The sequence below is a fragment of the Triticum dicoccoides genome, chromosome 3B (genome assembly GCF_002162155.2).
Source record: "Triticum dicoccoides isolate Atlit2015 ecotype Zavitan chromosome 3B, WEW_v2.0, whole genome shotgun sequence".
In the NCBI taxonomy this organism is placed as follows: domain Eukaryota; kingdom Viridiplantae; phylum Streptophyta; class Magnoliopsida; order Poales; family Poaceae; genus Triticum; species Triticum dicoccoides.
Window position 1 is genome coordinate 502,178,610 of NC_041385.1, and position 16,262 is coordinate 502,194,871.

Consider the following 16,262-nt stretch of genomic DNA (forward strand, 5'->3'; position numbering starts at 1 on the left):
AACTTTAAAGAAGGAGACATAATCACATGGGTATGGGCACTCCCCTTGGAAACTCCCAAGCTTGGGGGAGGTTCCCCGGTATCGTATCACCATCACACTCCTTTCTTTACCGTTTTACTTAGTTCGATCCCTTTAGTAATATCTTGATCTAGTAGAATAAAGTTTTGGTATGAAGTAGTTTTGAGTTTTGCTTTGTGATCTCTTTATGTAATCAAGTCCGTGAGCTATATAATAAAGATTAGTGTTGAGTCAAGGGCTTTGCCATCCTGCTATGATATTGAGAAAATAGAAAGAATAAAAAGAAATAAAAGAGTTCATATTGATCTTATGGATAGTAATGACTTCACATATAAAGAGTATGGGGCAAAAAAGTTGTTGAGAGTTGACAAACATAGTTTTTGTCATCGTTGCAATTAATAGGAAGGAATAAAGAAAGAGAGGTTCTCACATATAAATATACTATCTTGGACATCTTTTATGATTGTGAGCACTCATTAAGTATGACATGCTAAAGAGTTGATGTTGGACAAGGAAGACAACATAATGGGTTATGTTTTCTCACATCTCAGTTAAAGTATATTGTCATTGATCTTCCCAACATGTTGAGCTTGCCTTTCCCCCTCATGCTAGCCAAATTCCTTGGACCAAGTAGAGATACTACTTGTGCTTCCAAATATCCTTAAACCCAGTTTTGCCATGAGAGTCCACCATACCTACCTATGGATTGAGTAAGATCCTTCAAGTAAGTTGTCATGTTGCAAGCAATAAAAATTGCTCTCTAAATATGTATGACTTATTAGTGTGGAGAAAATAAGCTTTATACGATCGTGTGATATGGAAGTAATAAAAGCGATGGATTGCATAATAAAGGTTCATATCACAAGTGGCAATATAAAGTGACGTTCTTTTGCATTAAGATTTTGTGCATCCAACCCTAAAAGCACATGACAACCTCTGCTTCCCTCTGCGAAGGGCCTATCTTTTGCTTTATGTCTTTAGTTTATGCAAGAGTCAAGGTGATCCACACCTTTCCCTTTTTCATTTTTATCCTTTGCCAAGCACCTCGTGTTGGAAAGCTCCTGATATATATCCAATTGGATGTAAGTTAGCATGAACTATTATTGTTGACATTGCCCTTGAGGTAAGACGTTGGGAGGCAGAATAATAAGCCCCTATCTTTCTCAGTGTCCGATTAAAACTCCAGAACCATAAGTATTGTGTGAGTGTTAGCAATTGTAGAAGACTATATGATAGTTGAGTATGTGGACTTGCTGAAAAGCTCTATTCTTGACTCTTTCTGATTTTATGATAAATTGCAATTGTTTCAATGATTGAGATTAGTTTGTTAGTTCCCAATGAAGTTTATGATCCATACTTGACATTGTGAGTAGATTGTTACTTGAGCATAAGAAATCATATGACAAGATCTATATATGTTGTTGTTATAAGAATGATCATGATGCCCTCATGTTCGTATTTTACTTTTTATCGACAACTCTATCTCTAAACATGTGGACATATTTTTCGATATCGGCTTCCGCTTGAGGACAAGCGAGATGTAAGCTTAGGGGAGTTGATACGTCCATTTTGCATCATGCTTTTATATCAATATTTATTGCATTATGGGCTGTTATTACACATTATGTCACAATAATTATGGCTATTCTCTCTTATTTTACAAGGTTTAACATGAAGAGGGAGAATGCCGGTAGCTGGGATTCTAGGCTGGAAAAGGAGCAAATATTGGAAACCTATTCTGCACAGCTCCAAAAATCCTAAAACTCCACAAAAGTCATTTTTGGAATTAATAAGATTTATTGAGTGAAGAAAATACCAGAGGGGCCCACACCCTGGCCAGGAGGGTGGAGGGTGCGCCCCCCTACTGGGCGCGCCCCCCTACTGGGCGCGCCCCCTGTCTCTTGGGCCCCCTAATGGCCCTCCGGCGCCCATCTTCTGCTATATGAAGATTTTTTACCCTGGAAAAAAATCATAAGCAAGCTTACGGGACGAAACTCCTCCACCACGAGGAGAAACCTTGGCGGAACTAATCTAGGGCTCCGGCGGAGCTGTTCTGCCGGGGAAACTTCCCTTCGGGAGGAGAAAATCATCACCATCGTCATGACCAATGATCCTCCCATCGGGAGGGGGTCAATATCCATCAACATCTTCACCAGCACCATCTCCTCTCAAAACCCTAGTTCATCTCTTGTATCCAATCTTGTATCAAAACTACAAATTAGTACCTGTGGGTTGCTAGTAGTGTTGATTACTCCTTGTAGTTGATGCTAATTGGTTTACTTGGTGGAAGATCATATGTTCAGATCCTTAATGCATATTAATACTCCTCTGATAATGAACATGAATATGCTTTGTGAGTAGTTACGTTTGTTCCTAAGGACATGGGTGAAGTCTTGCTATTAGTAGTCATGTGAATTTGGTATTCGTTAGATATTTTGATGAGATGTATGTTGTCTCTCCTCTAGTGGTGTTATGTGAACGTCAACTACATGACACCTCACCATTATTTGGGCATAGAGGAAGGCATTGGGAAGTAATAAGTAGATGATGGGTTGCTAGAGTGACAAAAGCTTAATCCCTAGTTTATGCGTTGCTTCGTAAGGGGCTGATTTGGACCCACTACTTTCATGCTATGGTTAGGTTTACCTTAATACTTCTTTTGTAGTTGCGGATGCTTGCAATAGGGGTTAATCATAAGTGGGATGCTTGTCCAAGAAAGGGCAGTACCCAAGCACTGGTCCACCCACATATCAAATTATCAAAGTACCGAACGCGAATCATATGAGCGTGATGAAAACTAGCTTGACGATAATTCCCATGTGTCCTCGGGAGCGCTTTTCTCATTATAAGAAATTGTCCAGGCTTGTCCTTTGCTACAAAAAGGATTGGGCCACCTTGCTGCACTTTATTTACTTTCATTGCTTGTTACCCATTACAAATTATCTTATCACAAAACTATCTGTTACCTACAATTTCAGTGCTTGCAGAGAATACCTTACTGAAAACCGCTTGTCATTTCCTTCTGCTCCTCGTTGGGTTCGACACTCTTACTTATCGAAAGGACTATGATAGATCCCCTACACTTGTGGGTCATCACTTGTCAAGTTGACTTTTTAGCACATCCAACTTGGATTCCTTGACGGAGTCGGTTCCTTCGTGCATATCAATCAAAGTATCCCAAAATCCTTCGCATTCTCAAGACGGCTGATTTTGTTGAATTCTTCAGGGTACAATCCGTTGAAGAGGATATCGCAAGCTTGAGAGTTGTATTGCAGCATCTTCAACTCTTCCACAGTTGCTTCACGATTTGGTTCTCTCCCATCAAAGAATTCACCTTGCAAACCAATACACACAATAGCCCAAACGGCGGGGTTATGTCCAAGAATATGCATTTTCATCTTATGCTTCCAACTAGCAAAATTAGTACCATCAAAGTAAGGACCTCTACGGTGGTAATTTCCCTCGCTAGACGCCATACTCTCCTAGGTTGTCAAACCAAGGCTATGATCACCAAAGCTATGGAAATCAAGGAAAATGGAGATCAAAGCTCTGATACCACTTGTAGGATCAAAAGTATGTCTAGAGGGGGGTTGATTAGACTACTTTACCAAATAAAAATCTAGACTTTTCCCAATTTTAAGTCTTGGCAGATTTTAGCAACTTAGCACAAGTCAAGCAATCAACCTACACACGCAATTCTAAGAGTATAGCAGCGAAATGTAAATCATTGAATATGAAGGTAAAGGGGAGGAGTTTGGAGGGAGCAAACACAATGTAGACATGAAGATTTTTGGCATGGTTCCAATAGGTGGTGCTATCATACATCCACGTTGATGGAGACTTCAACCCACGAAGGGTAAGGGTTGTGTGAGTCCATGGAGGGCTCCACCCATGAAGAGTCCACGAAGAAGCAACCTTGTCTATCCCACCATGGCCATCGCCATGAAGGACTTGCCTCACTTGGGTAGATCTTCACGAAGTAGGCGATCTCCTTGCCCTTACAAACTCCTTGGTTCAACCCCACAATCTTGACGGAGGCTCCCAAGTGACACCTAACCAATGTAGGAGACACCACTCTCCAAAAGGTAATAGATGGTGTGTTGATGATGAACTCCTTGCTCTTGTGCTTCAAATGATAGTCTCCCCGACACTCAACTCTCTCTCACAGACTTGGCTATGGTGGAAAGATGATTTGAGTGGAAAGCAACTTGGGGAAGGCTAGAGATCAAGATTCTTGTGGTTAGATTGGAATGTCTTGGTCTCAATAGATGAGTGGGTGGTTCTCTCTCAGGAAATGAGTAGTGGAAGTGTTGGCACGTTCTGATGTCTCTCTCTCAAATGGAGGAAGGGGTGGAGGGGTATATATAGCCTCCACACAAAATCTAACCATTACACACAATTTACCAAACTCGGTGGGACCGATTAGTGAAACTCGGTGAGACCGACTTGGTTCAAAATGTGAATATTAGGATTATCGGTGGGACCGACAACATAAACTCGGTGACACCGATGCGTTAGGGTTAGGGCAAAACCTCATCTCAGTGAGACTGATCATTTGAACTCGGTGAGACCGATTTCAGTAATAAGCAAACAGAGACTTGGTCAGGTAAACTCGGTGGGACCGATCTCTCATCTCAGTTAGACCGAAATGTTATGAAAAGGAAATAGAGAGTTTGCACTACGAACTCGGTGGGACTGATCGCTCATCTGGTTAGACCGAAATGTTACGAAGGGAAATAGAGAGTTTGCGATCCCATCTCGGTGAGACCAAGATCCCAATCAGTAAGACCTAACTGATTTGGGTTTGTGGATATGGCTATTGTCGGTGTCAAAACCGGCGGATATCGGGTAGGGGGTCCCAAGCAGTGCGTCTTAGGATCAATGGTAACAGGAGGCAAGGGACACAATGTTTACCCAGGTTCGGGCCCTCTCGATGGAGGTAAAACCCTACTCCTGCTTGATTGATATTGATGATATGGGTATTACAAGAGTTGATCTACCACGAGATCAAAGAGGCTAAACCCTAGAAGGTAGCCTATGGTATGATTGTTGTCGTATATCTCTATCGACTAGCCTGGCCTCGGTTTATATAATGCACCAGAGGCCTAGGATAACATGAGTCCTAGCCAAATACGCCGATGGGGGACGAGTCCTTGTCTTGATTGCCAAGTCTTGTGGATTCTTCCTTGTATGCGGCAGCTGTCCGGACTGGCCCATGAGTATACGACCATGGGGGTCCTCGGCCCAATCCAACTGATCAGGAGACGACGCGTCGTGTACCCCCTAGTCCAGGACACCGTCAGTAGCCCCCTGAACCGGTCTTCAAGTTTGGGACGCTCCTCGATTTTTCCGAACTGTTCTTCATCTTCGGTTGCCGATCTTGAAAACTGGTTCAACAAATCTTCTCACCTTCTATCTTGAAGATCGCCGAAATGCATTCGACGAGTTTATACGTCGGGTATCCGAGGAGCCCCTTTAAGTTTCTGGCCTTTATCAATGCCTTATTTTTTTTATGCCACACCTCGGGTTCGAAGTTGTTCCCGGGCGGCAACGTCCTCTTGCGTCCAAGATCCAACACCGGACTGCATTCGAGGTATCTTCTGCAGTCGAGTACCAATGCCGAACTGCTTCCCAGCTCTAACGCCGGATTATGTATCCGAGCTCCAACGCCGGACTGTGTCCAAGCTCCAATGCCGGACTATATCCAAGATGTCATAGATCATCTTGGTCCAAAAAAAGTTGAAGGAGTTTAGCCGAGCTTAATGCCAGAAATGCCCTCTAAGGAGCCAGCCACTTGCTTCTGAGCTATATGCTGAACTGCTTCCAAGGTGGTTAAGCACCTCGGTCATGGGCTGATTTTTGCCAATATTTTTGATTGGTGCAATTTATTCTCTACCGAGATACATAGCCAATAGCCCTCAAGGTGGGTATCAGTCTAAGACCCGAGATGTACATGAAGGATGACATAAGACCACTGATCCCCGTAGCCGTTGAGACTCAGGTTGATTTGCAAAATCGGTCTGAGGATCAAGTCCTAGCTCGGTGGAATACTTCGGGACACAAAAATCGTCGTGCTCAGTCCTCGAGACTCAGGTTGGGTGCGGCCGACCAACCTGAGGATCAAAATCTCCTCGGAAACTGTATTGCACTTAGAATTTTCTGCATAGAACAGGCAATGCAGTAGCCCCCGAGACACTGGTCAGGTGGCAACACCAGATCAGGGGATCGATGTGCCCCTTTAATATTTGTAAATAATAAGCCCGAAGCCCAGTAGCCCCCGAGCCTTAATGCGGGCACGGGAGGCCGAATTAAGGATCGATATCCATAGTAAAATCACAAATTATGTGTAATGACTCTATGTATCCAAGTACTTTACGTCATTAATGCTCGGATCCGCATTGTACAAAACTTTGTTGACCGACCATCGGCTTCCACCTCCTCGGCCAATAGCCGAGGAGTGTTTGTCCTACTTTATAAAGCCTTTATGGGGGCAAAGATTTACAACAAACAAGGCAATCTGTCCATACGGTTCTATAAACAAAGGTACGCGGAGAGACATGTTATATTACTGTTTAACAGAAGAAATGTCTTCCAAAGAAAATAGTCCCGCTATCGGTTCCTTTCTTTGGGTTGTCATGCTAAGCATGATCATGAAACCTCAGCTCCAATGTAAGAGCAAAATATCGAGGATTTAGTTTGGGAGGCCAGTTAATAGCCACCGGTAGTGTTCGGCGACAGTCGAGGTCAAGCCGTAAACACTTCGGCCATTGTTATGAATGGCCCGTCGTTTGACACCGTCATCGGATCGCCGACCAGTTTACGCTTATTGTGACAGTCAGTTTTCGGCTTTCTCCACTGAGGTGCTTAACCATGTGAGCTGGAAGCACAATCGCAGTGGTTCTCCCTTTGCACACCTAGCCGAACAAAGCGGAACATAGGAGGCAAGCGCAGGAGCCGGGCAACCCAACTATTGACCGAAGACACAATTCGAAGCCGATGCATATATAGCAATATCCAAGAATGTTTTTGCCGAATCTCTAAAGCTGTCCGGCATTGCACTGCGAGACTTGTGCTGAAAACACACAAATAGTTTAGAAGTGCCATCGGCTCGAAAAGCCAAAAAACTTATTCAAAAGGTTAATGTCCGAACTAGATCAAGTGTTCGGTGCCAATCCGAAAATTGGACTTTAGAAAAAAAGGTGCTTCTGCCGTGCTTTAACATGACACATCCTATCTCAAAACCTCAAGCGGGTCAGCCTACAGCTTCAACCTCCTATCCCGAAGGCGGAGTACTTCTTACTAGGCCAGTTTAACAAACTAAACTCTAGCGGCTTTGAGAGAGAAATTAGGCTCCCCGGCTAGTGACCACACACTTGTGTCGAAAAAAAAGGAGTGATAAATAATAATAAAAACTTTGCAATGACTAAGAAGAAAAACACTTATCATAAAATGGCTCATATAAATTTAAGAGCCCCCAAGTGACTTGGGTAAAAGAATGATTGCATGTACCGAAGTACTTATATCATATCTATGTTCAACCGAACTTTAAACGCGTCTTAACCGACCGTCGGCTTCTCCCTCTTCGGTCAAGGACCGAAAAGTGTTATGTACTCCATCTGTCGAGAATATCGACGGTGTTTCCAATAATTAGGCAATCAAGTAATAAGGCTGTAACAGACAAAGCGCGCTCAGGGAACTTATGCTATATTACTAGGAAGAGTAAGAAGCATCTTCGAAGAAAATAGTACCCCCACCGATCCCTTTCTTCGGTGCTCATTGTTATTATGAGACTTGTGCAATAGATTTTTTGTACTCATGAGTTCTGTTGTGTGCCGACCATGATTGAAAACAATAAGAGCGCTAGCTTTCGGCTTCACCTAGTCTGAGGTCCAGCTCGGTTGACCCGATCGTGACAATCACAGAGGTGCTCCCTTTACTCCCTAGCCGAACAATCGGGAACGTAGGGGTAAGCACAGGAGCCAGGCAACCCAGCTTGCAAATCGCTTAAGTCAATATGGTGCATATTGTGGCATAATACACGAACAAGGAACGAAGCCGTACAAGTATAACCATATGCAAGAGGAAAAAGCTTCATGAAGGAAGCCCCCAAGTAAACGGGGTATTTGAATTTGCGCGTCACAAACAAAGTTTGGACAAGGAAATTTTTACAAGCAACTTTTTTCCAAAAAAAGTATAATGCTTGGCCGAGCCGAACACAAGTTAAAAATTTAAAACTTTGAGCATGAAGACAACTTAGCTGGTTAATGTGTTCGGTATTGATGATGCGGTCCGAGCTTGATGCGGGGCAATGTCCCATCCCAGAGCCGGTCCCGAGGTGGCGGAGCAAAGAGCTTGGCACTCCGAAGTGGAGACATAGCATGGTCAATGCAGGACGGCAGGGTGATGCCGAAGTCCCCGACATGGGGTAATGAAGTGTTGACGAAGCCCCCCGTCCAGCCGAGGTGACGCCAAAGGATATAGTCCGGCTGGATCATTTTCCTGTGCACAAAAAAAAGTGCAAACATAAGATAATAGTAATAATAATAAAAATAAAAAAAATCGTTGCATAACAAATAATTTATGCAAAGTGAGTAATAAAAGAAATATGGCCTGGCGCCGAAGTCAATATCGATGCAGGGCGGCGGCGTGATGCGGTAAAGGCATGGGAATGCCTGAATTCATAGGTCGGTTCGAGTTCCGGATGCGGCGTTCGCCGGACTATGTACGGAAACTGGCAGAACCACCATGCGACCTCGTTAATGCGGCCACCATTTGATAGACCTGCGTACATATGACAGACAAACCAGAGTAATAATTCATTGGGAAAAATGAACCCTAACAAGCAAAAAATACTAGGATTAATAGCACCTGGCTTATTTGTTGTAGCAATCCGAAGAAAGGTGATTCCCAAAATTGGGACTCGATCCGCACACCTATCGCCTGATGGGCGATAAAGCAACGACATGGCGATGCTGGCAAAGGTTGGCTCGCCAAGGCAAAGCCCTCGGTCCAGCTAACGTGACGGAGCTGGTCGGCCAGCGACGCCGAAGTCTCCGGAGTAGGTTGATGAAGAGATGATGAAGCCCCCAATCCAGCGATGCAGGTCGTGACGTGGTCGATGCAGGTGTGACCGCTCCGTGTAATCCGTGGGGCGGTGATGTTGGTGACGATTTATCCTTTACGATGTCGAACTATTGTTCGGCTGGGCGAGATGATGATCCGAAGAAATTGAGCTCGGCTCAACAATGCGACGACGTGTCTGACGCAGGTCGGCCGCCGTGGAGTGATGTTGTCGGGCTGGTTTGACACCGGCGCGACGGTGAAGTTCGTATTGCAAGAATACTTTTAATACTATTGGGATGTGTTTGAGAATAAAACACAACACCCCGTACGAAAACTTCCTTCAAAAAGGATGTCCGAGATCCCGTTCATAAAGAAGATGAATTCGGGTCGGATTCGTTCTCGCGCAGAAAACAGATTCAAAAAGTGATGCACTAATCGGAAGTTTTCCGGAGTTTGGACGGTCGGATCGAGCTGAATTTTTGGCAGGTGGTATATATGGTAATTCCGCAGCAAATCAACGGTTGGATCGTCCAAAGGACATCCGAGCTAGATGCTGGATACCACGCCCTAAACTTGTCCGAATTCTTGTCCAGATTCAACAGGGCTCCGGTATATCGGAGATTGCCGGAGATTCCTCCGTCGGAACTCGACGAAATTTTTGCAGGGTTGTTGTAGTCTTAATTCTGCATAATTCCACCGAAGTAATCGTTTAGGTGACACTCGAGGAGGTGGTCGCGGCGGATACACGTTTGATGTCCAGAAAAACATCACGGTCGCTTGAGGGCAATGTTGACGTTGAGCCCCCGAGCTCCATGGATGACTCCTCCATAATCTTGATAGAGATCGGAGTTGGTGTTGATGAAGGCCCTCATCCGAACATGACGATCGAAGGTAGGGCGCAGTCCTTGGTCAAGCCATGGTGACCAGTCGAGCTGGTGACGAAGAAGCCGACGTCGCAGTTGACCGGCAGTCGAGCCATTGATCCTTTCGCCGATCACACAGCGGAACTCTCAATGAAAGCACCAATGTCGGTGTCAAAACCGGCGGATCTCGAGTAGGGGGTCCCAAGCAGTGCGTCTTAGGATCAATGGTAACAGGAGGCAAGGGACACAATGTTTACCCAGGTTCGGGCCCTCTCGATGGAGGTAAAACCCTACTCCTGCTTGATTGATATTGATGATATGGGTATTACAAAAGTTGATCTCCAACGAGATCAAAGAGGCTAAACCCTAGAAGGTAGCCTATGGTATGATTGTTATCGTATATCTCTATCGACTAGCCTGGCCTCGGTTTATATAATGCACCAGAGGCCTAGGATAACATGAGTCCTAGCCGAATACGCTGGTCGGGGAGGAGTCCTTGTCTTGATCGCCAAGTCTTGTGGATTCTTCCTTGTATGCGGCAGCTGTCCAGACTGGCCCATGAGTATACGGCCATGGGGGTCTTCGGCCCAATCCAACTGATCGGGAGACGACGCGTCGAGTACCCCCTAGTCCAGGACACCGTCAGCTATGTCAAGTGAACTCGGTGGCGCCAGATAGATCAAATTGGTGGGCCCGAGTTTGACTTTAGGCTTAGGACATATGTGGAAATGAGAAAGTGGTTGAGGGTTTTTGGAGCATAGCACTAAGCATTTTGAGCAAGCAAGCCATTAAGCAACACCTGATCCCCTTTTAATAATATTGGCTTTTCCTATGGACTCAATCTGATCTTGGATCATTAAAATGAAAATGTAGAGTCTTGAGCTTTTGCCAATATATGTCCTTATCATTTTGAGGGGTCCACAAATCTAGTCTGCCATACCAACCATTGAACTTTCTGAAACATTGATCTTGGAAGAGTATTAGTTCAATGAGCTATATGTTGGTACGAATTACCAAAACCACCCAGGGATTAGTTGCCCTTTCAATCTCCCCCTTTTTGGTAATTGATGACAACATATAGATCAAAGCTTCGACAAATGATAGTATAAAATAAGTACATGGCCGCTTTGAGAAGTATGTGATAAGCAAGAGCTCCCCCTAAATTTGTGCATTGTTTAAAATTTGCTTTTGAATGCAAATGCACAATCAATTAGGATCATGGGTCACTCTTCCATGTTGCATACACTTGGTGGAGCGCTTAAAATGATAGAATATCAAATATGCACTTGTCACCAACAAGATATGAATGATCATACATGAGAGATAGAATATCATCATTAAGAACACACATTAAAGTATGATATGATCAAACATATGATCATAGAAGTATCTCACACACAGGCATAAAAATTGTATCATCCAACCAACCGAAGCAAATAGAGTAGCTAGAGAGCCAAAAAGAAGCAAACACACACACACACACACACACACACACACACACACTCTCGAAGCCTATGATCTATACACTTTCTCCCCCTTTGGCAACAAGTTACCAAAAAGCTTGAAAATGCTTAGTGCTATGCGGCTCTCTAAGCATGATCTCCGGGAGCTCCAGAGTGCGAAGGTGGCGTGGAGAGGAGTCCTGTGATGAATGCATCCGAAGAAGTCTGATGAGATGGTAGAGTTGCAACTGGAGGTGCAACTGAAGCTGTAGCTGCAGGTGCTGACACTGTAGGTCTAGGATCGGTTACAACTAGCATAGCTGATACCTCATCCCTATCTTCAAGCTCTCTTGCTTCGAGACTCTCTATCATAAAGATCACGAATCTACTTTGAATCACAAGTGTGTGTGTGTGTTTCCCACTAGTATATGAAAGTAACAAAATAAGAGACTCTCTGTCATGTAGATCACGGTGCGACTTTGAAGCACAAGTGTGGAAAAAGGATAGTAACATTGCCCCTTCTCTTTTTTTTTTGCTTGGCAATTCTCTTGTTTTATGGCCTCCCTTTTTTTATTTCCTTACATGGGAAAATTCTCTAATAATGATGATCATCACACTTCTATTTACTTACAACTCAAAAAATTACAACTCAATGCTTAGAACAAAAATATGACTCTATATGAATGCCTCTGGCGGTGTACCGGTATGTGCAATGAATCAAGAGTGACATGTATGAAAGAATTATGAAAGGTGGCTTTGCCACAAATACGATGTCAACTAGATGATCATGCAAAGCAATATGACAATGATGAAGCGTGTCATAATAAATGGAATGGTGGAAAGATGCATGGCAATATATCTCGGAATGGCTATGGAAATGCCATAATAGGTAGGTATGGTGGCTGTTTTGAGGAAGGTATATGGTGGGTGTATGGTACCGGCGAAAGTTGCATGACACAAGAGAGGCTAGCAATGGTGGAAGGGTGAGAGTGCGTATAATCCATGGACTCAACATTAGTCATAAAGAACTCACATACTTATTGCAAAAATCTATTAATCATCGAACGAAGTACTACGAGCAAACTCCTAGGGGGATAGATTGGTAAGAAAAGACCATCGCTCGTCCCCGACCGACACTCATAAAGAAGACAATCAATAAATACTTCATGCTCCAACTTCATTACACAACAGTTCACCATACGTGCATGCTACGGGACTCACAAACCTCAACACAAGTATTTCTAAAATTCACAATTACTCCACTAGCATGACTCTAATATCACCATCTTCATATCTCAAAACAATCATAAAGAATCAAACTTCTCATAGTATTCAATGCACTTTGTATGAAAGTTTTTATTATATCCCTCTTGGATGCCTATCAGATTAGGACTAAATTTATAAACAAAGAAAATTACCATGCTATTCTAAAATACTCTCAAAATAATATAAGTGATGCAAGAGAGTTCAAAAATTTCTATAAAATAAAGCCACCGCCATGCTCTAAAAAGATATAATTGAAGCACTAGAGCAATATTGCCTAGCTCAAAATATATAAGTGAAGCTCATAGAGTATTCTAATAAATCACGATTCATGCTTGTGTCTCCCAAAAGGTGTGTACAGCAAGAATGATTGTGGTAAACTAAAAAGCAAAGACTCAAATCATACAAGACGCTCCAAGCAAAACACACATCATGTGGTGAATAAAACAAGTAAAGTTACCGATAGACGAAGACGAAAGAGGGGATGCCTTCTGGGGAGTCCCCAAGCTTAGACTCTTGCCACTCCTTATTCCATAGTCCATCAATTCCTTACCCAAAACTTGAAAACTTCACAACACAAAACTCAACGGAAAATCTCATGAGCTCCGTTAGTATAAGAAAATAAATCACCACTTTAAGGTATTGTTGCATACTCATTCTTTATTTAATTTGGTGTAATATATACTGTATTCCAACTTTTCCATGGTTCATACCCCCTGATACTAACATAGATTCATCCAAATAAGCAAACAACACATAGAAAACGTAATCTATCAAAAACAGAACAGTCTGTAGTAATCTGTAACTCTCGTATACTTCTGTAACTCCAAAAATTCTGAAAAATTAGGAACACCTGAGAAATTTGTGTAACAATACATAGAAAAAAGAATCAGATCAAAATAAAGTTTAAATAAAATTCTGGAAATTATTTACTGGGCACAAAAGTTTCTGTTTTTTAGCAGGAACAACACAACTATCACCGTAGGCTACCCTAAAGGTTTAACTTGGCACAAACACTAAATTAAACATAAAACCAAATCTAACCAGATGCTAGATGAATTATTTTTACTAAACAGGAACAAAGAGCAAGGAACAAAGATAAAATTGGGTTGCCTCCCAACAAGCGCTATTGTTTAACGCCCTTAGCGAGGCATAAATAATTTCGATGATGCTCACATGAAATATAGCAATTGAAACACGAAGAGAAGATCATGTAGCATGTGAAAAACACATCTAAGTCTAACATACTTACTAGGCATAGGAATCTTATAGGCAAATAAATTATCAAGGAAAGCAAAAACTAGCATATGCAAAGAAGAAGAAAGAAACAATAGCAATCTCAACATAATGAGAGGTAATTTAGTAACATGAGACTTTCTACAACCATATTTTCCTCTCTCATAATAACTATATGTAGGATCATAAGCAAATTCAACCATATAGCTATCAAAAGCATATTCTCATCACGACCCACATGCATGCAAAGTTGACACTCATCCAAAATTGTGGGATTAACATTAACTAAAGTCATGACCGCTCCAAACCCACTTTTATCAAAAATTTCATAAGATTGAACATTCTCCAAATATGTGGGATCTAAAGTTGACACTCTTACAAACCCACTTTCATTATTATTGCAAACACTATTATCAATCTCATATTCATCATGGGGCTTAAATAATATTTGAAGATCATAAGAAGAATCACCCCAATCATGATCATTGCAACAAGTAGTAGACATAGAAAAATTAGCATCCCCAAGCTTAGGGTTTTTCATATCATTAACACAATTGACCTTAATGGAATTTATAATGATATAATTGCAATCATGCTTTTTATTCAAAGATCTATCATGAATCTCTTCATAAAGCACTTCATCAAAAATTTCGGATTCATGGATTTGAAGAAATACCTCATAAAGATAATCTAGTGCACTCATATCACTAGAAATTGGTTAATCATAATTGGATCTCTTAAAAAGATTAGCAAGTGGATGAGGATCCATACACTCTTAGCAAGCAAAGATGCATGCAAAAAGAAGGCACATAGTAAGACGAGCAAACAAAAGATCTAATGGAAAGAAGGTGAGAAAAGGCAAATCTTTTCGAAAATCATTTTAGAGGTGGGGGAGAGGAAAACGAGAGGAGAATCGAGAATAATGGGATGCAAGAGATGATAGTTTATGATGGGTACTTGGTATGGCTTAACTTGGCGTAGATCTCCCCGGCAACGACGGTAGAAATTCTTCCTGCTACCTCTTGAGCTTGCACTGGTTTTTCCCTTAAAGAGGAAAGGGTGATGCAACAAAGTAGAGTAAGTATTTCCCTCAGTTTGAGAACCAAGGTATCAATCCAGTAGGAGACAACACACAAGTCACCAAATACCTGCACAAACAATCAACAACTTGCACCCAACGCGATAAAGGGGTTGTCAATCCCTTCACGGTTACTTGCAAAAATGAGATCTGATAGAGAAAGATAAATAGTAAAATAAATATTTTTGGTATTTTTGGTTTATAGATCGGAAAGTAAAAGATGGAAAAATAGTAGATCGGAAACTATTACTCCCTCCGTCCCAAAATACTTGTCAGAGAAATTGATAAAAATGGATGTATCTAGAACTAAAATATGTCTTGATACATCCATTTCTCCGACGGGTATTTCCGGACGGAGGGAGTATGATGGAAAATAGAAATTATATGATGGAAAATAGACCCGGGGGCCATAGGCTTGACTAGTGGCTTCTCTCAAGATAGCAAATAATACGGTGGGTGAACAAATTACTACCGAGCAATTGATAGAAGAGCGCATAATTATGACGATATCTAAGGCAATGATCATGAACATAGGCATCACGTCCGTGTCAAGTAGACCGAAACGATTTTGCATCTACTACTATTACTCCGCACATCAACCGACTCCTGCCTGCATCTAGAGTATTAAGTTCATAAAGAACAGAGTAACACATTAAGTAAGATGACATGATGTAGAGGAATTAACTCAAGCAATATGATGAAAATCCCATCTTTTTATCCTCGATGGCAACAATACAATACGTGCCTTGCGGCCCCTACTGTCACTGGGAAAGGACACCTCAAGATTGAACCCAAAGCTAAGCACTTCTCCCATTGCAAGAAAAACCAATCTAGTAGGCCAAACTAAACCGATAATTTGAAGAGACTTGCAAAGACATCAAATCATGCATATAAGAATTCAGAGAAGACTCAAACAATATTCATAGATAATCTGATCATAAATCCAAAATTCATCAGATCTCGGCAAACACACCGCAAAAGAGTATTACATCGAATAGATCTCCATGAACATAAGGAGAACATGGTATTGAGAATCAAAGAGATAGAAGAAGCCATCTAGCTACTAGCTATGGACCCGTAGGTCCGTGGTAAACTACTCATGCTTCATCAGAAGGGTAATGGTGTTGATGTAGAAGCCCTCCATGAACGAATCCCCCTCCGACAAGACGCCAAAAATGGCCCCTATATGGGATCTCACGGCTACAAAAGGTTGCGGCGGTGGAAAAGTATTTTCGTGGCTCCCCTGGTGGTTTGGGGTATAAGAGTATATATATAGGTGAAAGAATTAGGTCAGGAGAG